This window comes from Lepus europaeus, chromosome 6, assembly GCF_033115175.1.
Source record: "Lepus europaeus isolate LE1 chromosome 6, mLepTim1.pri, whole genome shotgun sequence".
In the NCBI taxonomy this organism is placed as follows: Eukaryota; Metazoa; Chordata; class Mammalia; order Lagomorpha; family Leporidae; genus Lepus; species Lepus europaeus.
Window position 1 is genome coordinate 40,823,004 of NC_084832.1, and position 15,140 is coordinate 40,838,143.

Consider the following 15,140-nt stretch of genomic DNA (forward strand, 5'->3'; position numbering starts at 1 on the left):
CGTGGCGCCGGCCTCTCTTGTCTTTTAATTACCATATCTTGGTTCATTGATGTACAGAAATAACAGGAATGAGCCCGTTAACATTTTAAGTGGAAGAAGTGAGCCAAATAGAGGGGAAGGGAGCATGGAAGCAGCCAACTTATTATTTCATATATTATTTCTCATCTTCAAGACATCTGGGGACTTGAGAAATACACATGCATCAGAGACCAATTGTATTAGTTCGTATTGCTGTATTGCAATAGTCTCAAAGCTCATCAGCATGAAACAACAATAAACATTTATTACACACAGGGTCTATTGACCAGGAGCTCAGGCACACCTTAGCTGGCTGTTTCAGACTCAGGGTCTCTCACGGAGTGTCATCTGAGATACAGTGCAGAGTTGCAGTCTTCTGAAGACTTGAGGGCAACTGGGGGGGGGGATATTTTTCCTCCTCCCCTTCTCTCTCTCTTCCCCCTTTTCCTCCTCCTCCCCCTCCTCCTTCATTCCCTTCCTTCCCTTTCCCCTTTCCCTTCTTCTCCTTCTTTTCCCCCTTCTGCCTCTCCTCCTCTCTTCCTGTTGTTTCTTCTTCTTCATCGTTGTCTTATTCTTCTTTTCCTCCTCCTCCTTCTTCTTCAACATGGCATGGCATCTCTCTCTCTTTTTTTTAAAGTATCCACTATAGGTAGACAGATTGATTTTTTTTTTAAGATTTTATTTATTTGAGAGGTAGAGTTACAGACAGTGAGAGGGAGAGACAGAGAGAAAGGTCTTCCTTCCATTGGTTCACTCCCCAAATGGCCGCAACAGCCGGAGCTGCGCAGATCCGAAGCCAGGAGCCAGATGCTTCTTCCTGGTCTCCCATGTGGGTGCAGGGACCCAAGCACTTGGGCCATTCTCCACTGCTTTCCCAGGCCATAGCAGAGAGCTGGACTGGAAGAGGAGCAACTGGGATTAGAACCAGCATCCATATGGGATGCTGGTGCCACAGGCAGAGGATTAACCCAGTGCGCCACAGCACTGCCCCCATTGGCCTCTGTCTTTATTTTTAAGTTATTCACTTTCGTTTTTGAAAAGATTTATTTATTTTTGAAAATCATAGTTGAGAGAGAGAGGGAGAGAGACAGATCTTCTGTCTGCTTGTTTACTCCCCAGATGACTTCAGTGGCCAGGGCTAGGCCAGGCTGAAGCCAGGAGCCAGGAACTTCATCTAGTTCTCCCATGCGAGAGGCAGGACCCAAACATTTAGGACATCCTCAGCTGCATTTCTCATACTATTAGCTGGGAGCTGGGTCAGAAGTGGAGCTGCTAGGGCGGGAGCTGGTGTCCATGTGGGTTGTTGGTGTCGTGGGTGGTGGCTTTATCTACTGTGTTGCAACACCGGCTGCGAGGATTTACTTACAAGAAGGCTCACTCACATGGCTCATCAGTTGTTGCTGGCTGTTGCTCAGGGACTTAGGTCCTTTACCATGGACCTGTCCATAGGGCTACTTAGGTGTTCTCACAACACGGGGCTGGCTTTCCAAAAAGTGAGTGATAAAAAGTACACGTGGCAATGTCTTTTGCGATTTGCCTTAGGAGACACTGAATGTCACTTCTGCCGTATTCTGTTGGTCACATGGACCATATCTGACACAGCTGAGGGGCACTACAAAAAGATATAGACACCAGATGAAGACCATCTGCTTACCACACCAGTATACACTGGAGGCTGAAAGATTGTTGATATCTATTAAGCCTCCTAGAAACCTTATCCGACTATTAAGAAGACAGAACATATTTACAAAGTAAATGAAATTAAACGTTCTATCTATTCACTGGGTAACTTGGGGTGTTCGCAGCCAGTCAACAAGTATTTGAGCATCTTCTTTGTGTCATGCATTGTTCTAGGTGATGGAGATTCATTGGCAAATGAGATGGGCAAAGTTTTGCCCTCAACAAGTTGGTATTCTAGTATAAAAAATAAGTAATGGACGTACAAGACAAAGGTAATTTCAAATGGAAATATATTCCACCTGAAAATAAAATGTACTAATATTATGTAAAGCAATATGAGGATTCTTTAGGTGAGGGCTCATTGAAGAGTATTCTGAGGAGGAGATACTGAAATTGAAATCTTAATGGTGAAGAGATCTGAGTGAATGAATAAAAAAATAGGCATATACAAGAGGAATAACAATGGTATTAAGGAGGAAAAATAATATATATATTGCTTGGTAACAGATAAGACCATGTTTCATAGAGGAAAATATCTCAGATATGAATATTCTTTTTAAAAAGGAGTTTCTAGATTAATGAAAATTATTTTTTTTAATTTTACCAACATATTGAATATGTCATTGAAGGATTTCTCATTGTATTTGTCTTCTCCTAGACAAATTCTTCCAAACATTCTTCTATTTTATTAAAGTTTTAACATGTTTCAGAAGACCATCTGAGTGCTGCCACACACTATAAGAAATAAAATACTTCAAACATAGTTGAAACTCTTGGTTGAGTATCCCGTTTACATTTCCTATCCTTCCCAGAGAAAATTTGATGTTCATAATTTTCATATATGTGTCTACATTTTATCATATGCATTATATATCATATATTTTGACTTATTGGTATGCTCTAAAACTATATTAAAATATATATGTGAGCTTCTTAAACATGAAAACTTAGCTCTAGGGCCCTGCTGTTTAGTATTTCATTATATTAAAAACTTGCCATGTATGTATATCAGTTTGCAAGATTATTAAAATTTGGATTGTTTCTAATTTTTCACTATTATAAACACTACTGAAAGGTTTTTCTTGTATGCGTCCCCTGTGTATATGTAGGAATGTGTCAGCAATCCATATAGAAAATTTCCCTTTACTTCAAAAAGTAGCCAAGAGTCAACATTATCATCACTTACACCTTCAGAGCCATATTTTTCCTTAATAATATGGCATTAGTTGGCATTGGGAGAAGGGCTTATACATTTTTTTATTCAAAAGGCAAGCAAAGAGACAGAGACAGAGACAGAGATATCAAGAGCAGTTCCGTCTACTAGTTCACTCTCCCATGGATGGCAGGGACCAATTACATGAGCTGTTACCTTTGCCTCCCAGGATCTGCTTTAGCAGGAAGCTGGAGTAAAGAGCAGAGCCTGTACCGAATCAGGTTCTGAGGTGTGGGGTGCAGCCATCTCGACTGGAATCTCAATTGCAAGACAAACTGCTCAAAAGCTCTATTTTAAAATCCTTTGTATAAGTACTGTTGATACCTATGCAGGTAATGACTTTCATTAATTTTTCATTATAGTCACTTAAAATTCCTTCCATCATAATTCAAATTTCTTCCTTTTATTATTGTACTGAGGTGAAGATTAGTACAATACACAAACTACTGCATTTTAATATTTATTGTCATCAAAATTCTCCCTTTAACCTGGAGCTTAGAAATAATAATAATAAACAATTATAATCTTGCATTGATGCCTCAGTTCTTGCAACTTAAGTGTACCTGCAGACTGGTGAGCCTGGTGTGTGTGTTGTCATGGGGTGGGTGGGAGAGTGGAGTGGTTAAGGGTTATTGGGGCAAATAAATATGTCATTGGACTTGGGAAATTTTCTTATTATTATGTTAAATATGCTGACTCTAGGATTTTATAAATTATTTGACTAAAACATGTATTTCTAAAGATTGATTAATATACCATGCTAATTTTTTATGGGATAGGGTTTTTAGGAAAGACATGAAAAAAAATTTTTATTTTGATAGCAAGAATTCACTTACTAGTTTTGATTTGTACAAAAGAGCTTCAAAAAGACCTTCTTTCTTCTTTTAAATATAAAGAATTGTTTGACTAATTGCTGGTTTTGAATGTCTGACTGGTAATAGTACTTATAATGGATTAAAAACATAAAAGAAATGAGTGTTTTTAATTTTCTCTTGGGTAGTATAGCCTAATTGGTAAAATGTTGGATGGTGTTTCTGTCCTCTTTATTTTCCATTTCTAATATAGAATCAATTAAGAGTAAGCAGTTGGAAATAATTCTTAACATAATTCCGTGATCCCTTTTATAATATAGTTAATGTAATTTCTCCAAGTAAATGGATATCAATTTCAATAAGTTTCCTAAATGGAGGGTGCTGTGTGAGGCCTTTCATCCTGCCCTTTTAAAGCTGACAATTACGTACATAAGAAGTAAGTGGTGATTTCATTAGAACCCTACAAATATCTAGCCAAGTCAACTGCTTTTACTATAGTCATTACTTCTTTTCATTAAAAAATATGAGGGATGAATTTTGCTTATTTCACTCTAGGTAATTGTGATAATTAATTAAATATTTGATAACATCTAATCGATTTATATAATAATATATAGAAATATATATATATCATATACTTCATATCTATACAATGTATTTTATATATGTGAAATTTACTTTTCTCAATTTAATAGAGTAGTAGGCAATGCTAAGTCATGGGAATAATATAGTTGCACGAACATAAAGACTGAGTGAAAATTATGGTATTCATTTATTTAAAAAGTCTAATTGAACATCTACTATGTGAGTTCTTGAAAATTAATGAGGGGCCGGTGTCGTGGCTCACTTAGTTAATCCTCTGCCTGAGGCGCCGGCATCCCATATGGGCTCCAGTTCTAGTCCCGGCTGCTCCTCATCCAATCCAGCTCTCTGCTGTGGCCTGGGAAAGCAGTGGAAGATGGCCCAACTGCTTGAGCCCCTGCAACCATGTGGGAGACCCAGAAGAAGCTCCTGGCTCCTGGCTTCGGATTGGTGCAGCTCTGGACGTTGTGGCCATTTGAAGAGTTAATCAATGGAAGGAAGACCTTTCTCTCTGTCTCTCCCTCTCACTGTCTGTAACTCTACCTCTCAAATAAATAAATAAAATCTTTTTTAAAAAAGAGAAAATTAATGATACATGGAAGACAAATTAATAACAAAAATACATGAATTAATTGTTTAGTATATTGGAAAGGTAACAATGCTTTTGCAAAATATAAAGCAATACAGAATGTGAAGTGATGGGAAGGAGGGTTATTATCTTACAAGTGTTTGTTAAGGAAACTTTGTGAAAGAAATAGATCAACACAATCTTGACAGCATAATAAATATATATTTGTATTTATATGTATGTGTATAAATTATACACTGCATATATTTGTTATATATTTTACATATGAGAGACATTTTACATATGAGTTAATTGTATCCTTTAAGGTCACATGGACAGCTTACTTCATATCATTTATTTTATACTCTTAGCATTTTTTAATTTTTTAAATTAACTATTTAATTGATTTTGAGAGGCAGAGAGATATAGGGAAACAGAGAGAAAGAGAGATCTCCCATTGTGTGCACTAGCCATGGCTGGTCAGGCCAAAGCCAGGAATTGGGAATTGCATCCAGGTTTTCCACATGCAGGGTAGGGACCAAACTACTTGAGCCATCACCTGTTGCTTTCCATGATACACATAAGCTTTAAGCTGGAGTCAGAAGCTGAGCCAGAAACTGAACCCAGGCAAACTGATATGGGATGAGGGCCTCACAACGGGTATCTAAACTACACAAAATGTCCACCCCATCATTGCTATTTTTATCCCCTGGTTATTTTTATAGTAATGTTATACACCGTAGTGTGTTAATTCCACATCCCTTTACCTTCTTTATTCTTCTGAACCCATACACCAGTTTAAATACGGCATATATTTTTATTATTGCTTAATCTCATTACCCTTATTACAAGATATAAATGCTTTGACGTTATTTTAATACAAACATCATTTTAAATATTCCTTCTCTAGGAATATTTGTAAGTTGTGCAGTGAAATCAGGGTGCAAATTTAATGTTGTGAGACATTAAAGTAATACTAGAATATTATTGCTTGCCACTGCTTCATGTAAAACAATTTTAGCTTATATTCATGTAAAAACATTCTATTCAGTGTGTTTCTATTAGGTACTATAAATTGTAATCTCTACAAAAATACTCTGGATAATAATTTTCAAGAAATAAATGCTATCATCTGATAGTCCTTTTTCAATAAAATTTTAGTGTGATTAAATTTAAATGAAAGGCTGAAAATATGTGGAAAACAAATTTGAATAAAAATTGAGTGTACAGGATATAAAGGAGTAATTTTAGTCTCTCTCATTTATCTTTTGTTTTAGGGGAATTGTTTTATTTGTCTCTTTCTTTTCAGTAGTAACAAGCTCCTTGTTTTGCATTAGATCTCAGGGGAAATAGAACTACTATCCACACATTTATTTATCTATTCATTTAACAAATATTTATCAATAATCCATGACTTCCGCTACTTGTTATGGATACAAAATATAACAGTGCTTGTAACCTACTGCTGGTGACAAAAAACTAAATCTTCACCACCACACTGTGGAAAGCATAAAATAGAAGTATGCCAAATGGTTAACAGAGCCAGGAGGAAGTGATAGTAATTAAAGCCATGGCAGAAGGATTCAAAGGATGATTAAGAGTAATCAAGGTAGATAAGGGAGTGTGAGAAAAGCATTCCAGGCCCAGTAAAGAGCATAGGCCGAATACAGAGGCATGTGAACCCAAGAGTTAGGTGAGAAATTACCTTGTAGATCATTCTAAGTAGTGTAGAAGACGTTCTGTAGCACAAAGAGTGATGAAAAATATTACAAGTGAGTGTTGTGGCTAGATTAGATGTTAAAAATATCACTATGACAATGACCTGTAGAATAATTTAGCATGTAAATGAAAATATGGTGGTAACTTATTATGTTATTTGAATAGTCAAGGAGAGAAATATTAAGGAACTTGAATTAAAGCAGCAGTAGCATGCTGGAATGTAGGAGAGCTCAAGCTGAGTGTGCACAAGCTCAAGAAATAGAAATGCTAAAAACTGTAGGGTGGAGGGGGAATAAAATCCAGATTTCACAATGGCTGGCATTCCACAAAATTGATACCCTTAGTGGACAACTAGAAAAATCTGCCGGTAGTTAGAGATAGGAACACACCTTTTTTCACCTTGATGCCTGGCGTTTAGCTATATACTCCAAAAACAGGGTTGGAACTGCAAGTTACCTGATTTATGTGTCAAAAAAAAAAAAAAAAAAAAAAAAACAAGTCTGAAATTTAGTTGATACTTGGTTGATGATGACCATTGAATATTAGTAGAGGATAATTTGATTTCTCTGCAGGGACACCTTTCAAACCCAAGTCTTAAATTTAACTTTATCTTAAAGATCATTTCAAAAAAAAGGAGCTCCCAATTTAAAATTACTAAACACAAGCTGTAACAAATTACCATTCATGAAAACTAGTAAACAAAACACTGAACTTGCCCAAGATGTGGTCATGGATCTTGGGATTATCAGGTACAAAGTAGAAAGTAGGTATGTTTAAAATGTTTAGCTAAATGTTATCACATCTATCCTGCATCCTGCATGGCATTTGCTTGTCCCACATTTGACCCCAGCCACCACCTTGGTATCAGGTTTCAACTGGTGTAACCTGAACATGTTTCATCCATAGCTAAACTACATATCTCCTGCTTTCTTCCATGAACAACTCTAATGTCAAATATGGATGCTTGCCCCTACCCATTTAGTATGTCTTCATGTGTGTTTTGAGGTCTGTAACCAATTAGGGATAGATATCAGTAAATGCATCCTTTTCTCTTTCATCTCTGTGAGGGGAGGGGGCAGGGGTGGTTCTAAAGAACTTTCCATATGATAATGCAGAAGACCTGAACAGGCTTAAACTTCATTTGCCTGCAGAAATGACCATATTGATGACATAGGTTTTAACTGGCTTCCTCTTTCCAGCTTCCTGTCTCCTGATGTAAGCTACCTGCATGCAAGTCTGTCTCAAGTTCTGCTTTCTGAAGAAGAGAAGGAACCTGGACTCTTGTGTAGTGGAAGAAGGACCTAGGCACAGACAGAGGAGACTAAAAAGTAGACAGTTGGAATGAAATTCTGAAACTGTCATTGATGAGAACATGTAGAGGGAGAATATTTTCTGGCATGCACTAGCATTGCATTCACTGACTTCCACTAGCAGATGAAGACGAAATGCAAGCAGAGGCCAATGCAGGAGCAGTGGCCCTTGAAAGAAATTGGGGCAATGATAATGGTAACGATTGCATAGTTTTATTGTTATCTACTTTAGAAGACTTTAAAAAAAGAAAATGACAGATAAGATCAAGCAGCCATCATTTCAGTGATGTGAATGTGAGGCATATAAAAAGCTCCTTATCACATGCAACCCCATTAGAGAGAGTGATGAAAACCAGGGCCAGGGTTCTATTGTATGGCTAACAGAACAACAAAGAGAATGCACGGCTTTGAATGTGGGCACTTAATAGATAGAGAGTGGTACTTCAAAACCAGCAGAGGAACATTTGATGAAGAAGCTGGAAAATCTTGAGCCATGGATTCTTCTGAAGTTTGAACTAGGACTTCTTCATTTGGAGAACCTGGGAAGAGATCTCAATGGGGGCAGGGGCCTTACTAGTAGATATATGTGTTCCCATAAATCTAGTTCTGCCTTTCCTCACTGACTCCAGACCAATAACCCAGGTCAACTCTGGCAATGGAAAGTCAGAGCCTTTTATCAAGTTTTCTGGCCTCAAACAGTTTTCCAACTGAGAGTATTGATGGAAGGAGGCACTGGATCCCAAGTAAGAAACATAAATGTACATAAAACATATTCTCTCAATATTTTCCCAAATAGATATATGGCCATCTTTCAGATTAAATGAATATCAGAGACAGAAATTCTTAATTGGAGCTGGCCATTATGGCATAGTAAGCTAAGCCTCCACCTGTGGTGCTGCATCCCATATGGGCACCGGTTCATGTCCCAGCTGCCCCTGGGAAAGCAGTGGAAGATGGCCCAAGTGCTTAGGCCCCTGCACCCATGTGGGAAACCCAGAAGAAGCTCTTGGCTCTTGGCTTCAGATCAGCCCAGCTCCAGGCATTGCGGCCATTTAGGGAGTGAAGCAGTGAATGGAAGACCTTTCTCTCTGTCTACATCTCAAATGTGTAAATAAAAATATTAAACTGATATGTATACTCTGGGAGACTCAAAACACCATTCTGATCCCTTATCCAGAGTGAAGGCCTGTGGAAACCCAAGTGATAATGGAGTTTGACACAGGTTGATCTCACACTGGTCCAGTGGAACTGTGTAACTACCTGGTGACTTATGTCTAGGCCCCTTACTGTACACTTGGAGAAGATGTACTTAATAGCTTGGGAAAATTGATATTTGTTCCTGATCCTCTGTACTAAAAGGTATTATTCTCAGAAGAGACAAGTGAAGACCCTGAGATTACATCATCCTATGATTCCTAATATATTTGAAAAAATAGCACAAGGCATATATCATGTCTTTCATTTTTTGGTACTTGCTCCTTAGGTTACACATGGCAAATGTGTTCTTTTTAATCCTTGTTCACAATGAGGCTCAAAGGAACTTCAGTTTTATAGGGAAAATGTACAAACACATATTCACTGCCCACCTTAAGGATATGTTACTTTGCTATTCTCCATCAAAATGTAAGTAGAAAGGACCTTGTTCTCATTTATGGGCATCAGAACATTGTACTTGCTCACTGTACTAATACCAATGCATTAATCACACCTGGTGAGCAGGAGGGAAGATACACTATTAATGACCTCATAAGACAGATGTGTACCCCAGAGATTCAGGGCTCTGCTCTAACAGTGAACATTTTAGGAATTTAATGATCTTCCAAGTAAAGGAAAGTTGTTGAATCTTTTACTTACTCAAACCTTGGTGAAACCATTTGGATTATATAGGCACAGTCTTTGGGAGATATTTAAGCTGATCCATATATTAGGCGAACAGAAAGACTGCTGGTTTTGAACAGGGCAAAGAGAACTCTGTAGCAGAATAAGTTAGGGCTGCAACCTATCCTGCTGACTGAGACATACAACAGACCAGTTATAGTAGTTTTAGGAATATCTATAGGTGATATCTAGCAAACGCCAACTAAAGGGGCACAGTATAGACTCCTAGGTTTCTGAAGGGGAAACATGCTGTCTGTTGCATGGAACTACTGATTATTTGAAAGCAGCTTCTGGTACACTATTGTTCTTAATCTGAGAAACTGCTAAGCCATTACCAACTGACTGCTTCATGAAAACTACCTGCCATGGAAAAGTCTTATTAGATCCACTGACTTCTAATGTCAGCTGAGAGACATAACACCATGTCCTTACTATGAAATGGCAATGATTTATACTTTCAAGATGAGGACCACCAAGGCCCAAAGAACACAAGAAAATTGCACTAAATGGTAACCAACTCCTTTTTCACCCACTTTGCTGTATCAATGATGCTTCTTTATTGTACACATATGCTTCATGTGGAAAGGGGAGGTACCACTGACACAAGATGGAAAACTCACTCATGGTCAACAGTTGCTGAGTCGATAGTATCTGCCCATGGTCTACCACCATGTTGCAACCTTATTACTACTCCCTGTTCCATAATCCCCAAGGGATAATGGTAAAAATAAATTCTCCTAGTGGAAACCACTGTAAATAATACATTTATTTGGTAATTCAACTCGTATGTAGGAAAAGAGAGCCCAAGCTACAGATAAATGTGGAGTCCTGGTCAGTGGAAGTTGGTACCAGTTTGAGTCTCAGCTGTTCTACGTTCAATCCAAATCCCTGCTATGGCCTGGGAAAGCAGTTGAAGATGGCCCAAGTCCTTGGATCCCTGCACCTGCATGGGAGACCCTGAAGAAAGTCCTGTCTCCTGGTTTTGGATCAGTGCAGCTCTGGCCATTGCAGTCAACTGGGGAGTGGACCAGCGTATGGAAGACCTTTCACTTTCTCTCTGCTTCTCTTTCTCTCTCTGTGTAGCTCTGACTTTCAAATAAATAAATAAATAAACCTTTAAAAAAGAGAGGGAGTTTGAGGAGGTATGAGTGTGAACCTTTGTGAATGGGTACAAAAGGTATAGATCTTTGGGTTTCATGTTAAAACACACCAGAAAGCATCCATCAGAGAAATTTCTCAACTTCCAGGCTGACGGATGAGTTATCCAGTGAACGTTGGTCAGCTTTCCCATTATATCTGAAATTAGTTTAATAATAGAGTGATAACATTATCAGGCTTGGAAACTCATGCTGCACACAACAGTATAAGCTACTTCTAATAGCTTCCACTTGCTTACCACTCACTTTTTCATACCCAAAATGGAAATATAGGAAATTAATATCCCTTGGAAAAGGGAGAAACAGGAACTAGTTAGTTAATGTCCTTGTCTGTCCTTAGGTAAATAATCATGAAGTTTAGTCTACACAGATACCAAGACAGGCATGATGGGATAATACCACAATTTTCCATAATAAGGACAAGCTTGAAAAGACAATCTGATATTGATTTTCTTTCCCTTCTCCTGCTTTGCCTTTCCTAGAAACCTACTTCTATTTCTTGGGATAACTTTGCCAGATTACTTTAGCTGCAAACAAACTTTGTCTCAGTCTCAGCTTTCTGAGAAAACCCAGGGTGACTCATGAAATAAAAGAAGGTATTTTAAAAAGTGTCAAAGGAACATGAATATACTAAAATGAATTGGGATATTTTAGGGAAAAAGTAGAAATTCTAGAAGTGAAAGATTTATCAAATAAATTACTCAGTGAAGTTTAACACTAATTTAAACATAAACAGAGAAGTAAAAATAAGTAACTTGGAAGAGAGGCACCGAGATGGAGGAATAGGGAGGGAGCTTACTGCTCTAGTCTAGGGGAAGATAGTTAAAAAACGTGGAAAGAGTACATTCTCAAGGAAGAGCTACGGAGAAAATAGCAGAGGAAACTCCATGCAAATTAGAAAGGCACTGTGGATCTTTGTGGAGGCCGTGGACGAGCACAACTCAGGAACCCAGCAGCTGAGAGCCTCAGCATCAGGTTTGGAGAGTAAGATGAGACCAGACTGCAGCAGCCTAAGCCACTGATGATAAAGCTGCAGAAAGAGCCTGGTATGACTCTCTGTTGGGGACAGTATTCCTGGCATCTTGGAGGAAAAAAGGGGGGTACTCTCTCTCCCTAGCCACTAGCACTGGTGTCCTATAACTAGCCAAGAGATAGCAGGCAGCATTTTGGACATATGTAACAGCTGCACCAGCTCATGTCTGTGCTTCCAGCAACCAGCAGAGAGGAGACATCTGAGTGTGGCTGGGAGAATTGATAGGGGTCTCATTGCTCATGACTGTAGAAGCTTTGCATGCTGGGATGGACTATGAAAACACTGTGGCTGTGTGTGAGGGCACAGGGTGTGGATGGGTCTTTGGGCAGTCACTGTGGGCAGCTCCACATGGCAGGTCATTGCTGTGGAACCTGTGCTCACACTAAGGACTGCACAGATGCTTTGTGTGGTTCTTGTGGTAGCACAGGTGAATATTGTACCCAGTAGGGCTAGCACCCAGGCATTTGTCTCAGAGGAGGAGGGGAGGTGATCATGAGATTATGCCAACAGAATTGAACAAACTTCTCTGATGAAAAAAAAGAGATTTACTGCAATCAATTTGGGAGTCACCTTGGACACTCCCTTCATCCTGGAGCACTGAACAGAGCTCCCTGGCCACACCCAGCACACACCTCAGGGTATTCACTGAAAGAACAGACACTCCACTAATCCACAGAGGTACAATTCAAAGATAAAATCCATAATAAGGAAGAAAATAAACCAAAAGTGTCTCGACAAATGCCTAAAAATAAATGCAAAAATTCAAGAAACAAAGAATAATGAAGATAATTGATAACCCAAAGGAACACAACAATACTTCAGTACTAGAATGTGAAAATGAAGAGATTGAAGAAATGCCAGAATTCAAAAAATTGATCATAGGATTATTTAGAGTTAATTGGAAGCAAATCTACAAACTAAAAAAATCCATTCATGACATAAAAGAAAGTTTTTTTCATGAAATTGAGATTTTAAAGAGAAGTCAAAATCAAATATTGGAAATGAAGAATTCAATAGAACAAATAACAAATGTGGTGGAAAGTCTTAACAACAGAGTTGGTGAGACAGAAGAAAGAATATCCAAGTTAGAAGACAAATATCTGGAAACTTTACAGTCAGACCAATAATAATAAGAAGAAGAAGAAGAAGAAGAAGAAGAAATTAGAAAACTAAGAAACAAGACAGGAGGTCTATAGGATGCTATCAAACAACCTTTCCTGAAGGTGTGGAAAAAGCAAATAGATTATAAGGCCTTTTTAGTGAAATAATTACAGAAAATGTTCCTATTTTGGACAAAGAGAGGGGCATCTAAGTAAAGGAAGCAAATAGAACTCCTAATAGACAAGACCAGAAAAGATCTTCAGCACAACACATTGCAATCAAACTCTCCACAGTAAAACATAAGGAAAATATTCTAAAATATGCATGAGAGAAATGTCAGGTTACTTTCAGAAGATCTCCAATTAGACTCACAACAGACTTCTCATTTGAAACTCTACAGGCTAGGAGAGAATGGTGAGATATATTCAAAGTATTAAGAGAAAAAAAAATTGTACACCCATAATACTATACCCTGCAAAGCTCTCATTTATGAATGAAAATGAAATACAGACATTCCATAACAAACAGAAATGGAAAGAATTTGTCATCACCAGTCCAGCCTTACAAAGATTCTTAAGGATGTGCTACACACAGAAACACAGAAACATAGTCATCACTATAAAAAGAAGGTGAAGGCAGAAAATCTCCCAGTGAAAGTACAAAGGAAATCCAAAGTAAACAATAGGAATATTTATGGAAAAATGTCAGGGCCAAGTTGTTACTTATTAATAGTCACTTTGAATGTAAATGCCTTTAACTCTCTAATTAAAAGATACAGACTGGCTAAATGGAAAATAAGAGTCTATTTGCTGCTACAAGATACACATCTCACCAACAGATACATGCAGACTAAAAGTGAAAGGATGGAAAAAGATATCCCATGCTAACAGAAACCAAAAAAGAGCTGGTGTAGCCATCCTAGTATCAGACAAAATAGACTTTAACACAAAAACTGTTAAAAGAGACAAAGAAGGGTTCTATGCAATGATTAAGAAATCAGTTCAACAGAAAGATGTGACTATAATATATGTGTACACACCTAACTACAGGGCACCTGGCTATCCTAAAGAAATATTAATGGGTCTAAAGGGAGACACAGACTCCCATACACTAGTAATATGGGACTTAAATACCCCATTTTCAGCAATGGACAGTTCAAACAGACAGAAACGCAGCAGGGAAATAACAGCTAATTGACACTGTACACCAAATGAACCTAACGGATATCTACAGAACTTTTCATCCTACGGTTGCAGAATACACATTCTTCTCACCAGTGTATAGAACTTTCTCTAAGATAGACCACAGGCCATGCCATAAAGCAAGTCTCAACAAATTCGAAAAAGTTGAAATCATACTATGTATCTTTTCTGACCACAATGGAATGAAACTGGAAATCAACAACGCAATCATATCTTGAACATAAGCAAACACATGGAGATTGAAAAACATGCCCCTGAATAAACAGTAGGTCATAGAAGAAATCAAAAGAGAAATCAAAAAACTTTGGAGGAACAGTTTCTTTTTTTTCATACTGTTGAACTCTTTACTTAGTATAGAGTTAATCTTCTATGTATAAGGTTGATTGAAAATAGGTCTTAGTAAAAAATAAGAATGGGAATAGGATAGGGAAGAGGAATAAGGGTCAGAATGGGGTTTGGAGGTGGGTAGGGTGGAAAGAATCACTATCACTATGTTTCTAAAGTTGTATTTATGAAATGCATAAAGTTTGTATACCTTAAATAAGGGGTTTCTGGGGAAAAAATAAGTAACTTGGAAAAGTTTTCTAAAATTCAACACAGGGTCCAGCATTGTGGTACAGCAGGTTAAGCTGCTGCTTGGAATGCTCATATCCCATATCAGAGTTCTGGGCTTCACGTTTTGACTCTGCTTCTGATTCAGCTTACGGCTATCAGCTGGTGTTTCTCTTGAGAGACAGCAGAAGATGGCTCAAGTACTTGGGTCCCTGCCATCCACCTGGAGACTAAAATGGAATTTCAGGCTACTGACTTCAGCCTGGTAAAGCCCCAGCTGATCTAACTTTCTAATAAATAAATAAAGTTTAACGG